This window comes from Eucalyptus grandis, chromosome 6 (genome assembly GCF_016545825.1).
Source record: "Eucalyptus grandis isolate ANBG69807.140 chromosome 6, ASM1654582v1, whole genome shotgun sequence".
Lineage (NCBI taxonomy): Eukaryota > Viridiplantae > Streptophyta > Magnoliopsida > Myrtales > Myrtaceae > Eucalyptus > Eucalyptus grandis.
In genome coordinates this window covers 12,889,652-12,891,382 of record NC_052617.1, presented here as the reverse complement: position 1 = coordinate 12,891,382, position 1,731 = coordinate 12,889,652, and the positions used below count along the sequence as shown (strand labels likewise).

The following is a 1,731-nucleotide window of genomic DNA, read 5'->3' as shown; positions in this document are numbered from 1 at the left end:
GACAAGTGAAAAGTAAGTAATCTGTGGCGACCCTAGCGGATCGGGGGCCGTGTAGAGGGGTGTCACATCAAATGCTTCAACAATCAATGCAATTCAGTGGGCTACCAAGTGATGATCCAAATGCTCACATCAATGCTTTTCTTGAAATCTGTGACACCGTTAAATATAATGGAGTTACAGATGATGCTATTAGATTGAGATTATTTCCATTCTCTCTTAGAGACAAAGCTAAGAGTCGGCTTTCTTCTCTTCCTACAGAATCAATCACTACATAGATTGATATGGCTCAGAAATTTCTTAGTAAGTTCTTTCCACCTGCAAAGTCTGGGAAGATGTGTAACGATATAACTAATTTTATGCAGACGGATAATGAATCATTATATGAAGTATGGGAAAGATTCAAAAAATTTCGTAGGAGATGCCCACATTATGGACTACCCGTATGGATGCATGTACAAACTTTTTATAGTGGCTCTAGTACAAATCTTCATTCTATAAATGATGCAGCTATAGGGGAACTTTAAATGATAAAATACCCGAAGAAGCCTACAATCTATTAGAGGAGATGGCATCCAATAGTTATCAATGGCCTACTGAGAGACTACCAATGCGAAAAGCTAGCAGAGTTCATGAAGTAGATGCTTTTGCTGTAATTGTTGCACAATTTAAAGCACTCAACAAAAAGCTAGATAATATGAGTATTTCAACCATGAAAATTTGGAATTTGACATGTGATTTTTGTGGTGGAGTACATGTTAGCATAGAGTGTCAAGTAGGTAATACTGTAAACATTCTAGTGAAAATTCTAACTTTGTTGGGAATTTTAACAAGTCACAAAATAATCCCTACTCCAACGCGTACAATACGGGATGGTGCAATCATTCAAAATTTTCATGGAATAATCAGAATATGACGAGACCACCTAGATTCAAACAATCACGATAGACAAAGTCAAATTTAGAAGATATAGTCACCAAACTTGCTAATACAACTCATGACTTCATCAAAAGCACATATGTGAGATTTCAAAACCAAGAGGCTTCAATAAGAAATCTGAAGATGCAAGTGGGTCAATTAACAAGCATGATGTTAGGGAGACAACAGGGTTCTTTGCCGAGAAACACAAAGAAAAATCCAATTGAAAACATAAAGGCTATGACCCTGAGAAGTGGTAGTGGGAGAAGAATATGTCAAAGAGGAGATTTTCAAAGACAATGAAGATGTGATCAATAAACAATCAAAGGAGACAAGCAAGAGCAAACTTTTTCCTAATAATCCCAAGCCATATGTGCCACCAATTCCATTCCCTTAGCAACTCTAGCAGCACAAAATAGATAAGCAATTTTCTAAATTTTTTTAGGGATAAGTACACTAATGGTGCCATAAGTTGTGTACAACGCTCACTTTGGTGCCAAATGTTTTCGCCAGATCACTTAAGTGCCAAATCGAAGGAAAAACAATCACTTTGGTGCCACCGACGACAGATTCCGACCAAAATAATTACGTAGCTTTTATATTTAAAAAAAAATAATCAAGAAGCCTTTTAAAAGACATTGTTTTCCGTCTTCCTTAAGAAAATGACGTCATTTTGCCGTCCTACGTGGATAGCCTCACAAAAACAATGCCATTTTTTTATTATATTTTATTTGGAGATTGAAATTAGAGTTTTTTTGTCCGCCATTGCTCGTCCGCCATCGCTCGGTCGCCGTCCCTCGGCCACCGTCACTCGGC

The 1,731-nt window shown here is 37.4% G+C and overlaps 1 non-coding gene across 1 annotated transcript; it reads right to left on the bottom strand.

The window, feature by feature from the left end:
• Positions 1-329: 329 nt before the first annotated feature.
• Positions 330-436, bottom strand: LOC120295192. Its single transcript, XR_005552550.1, has one exon. It is a non-coding gene; the product is annotated as a small nucleolar RNA R71 (small nucleolar RNA).
• Between the last annotated feature and the right edge of the window lie 1,295 nt (positions 437-1,731).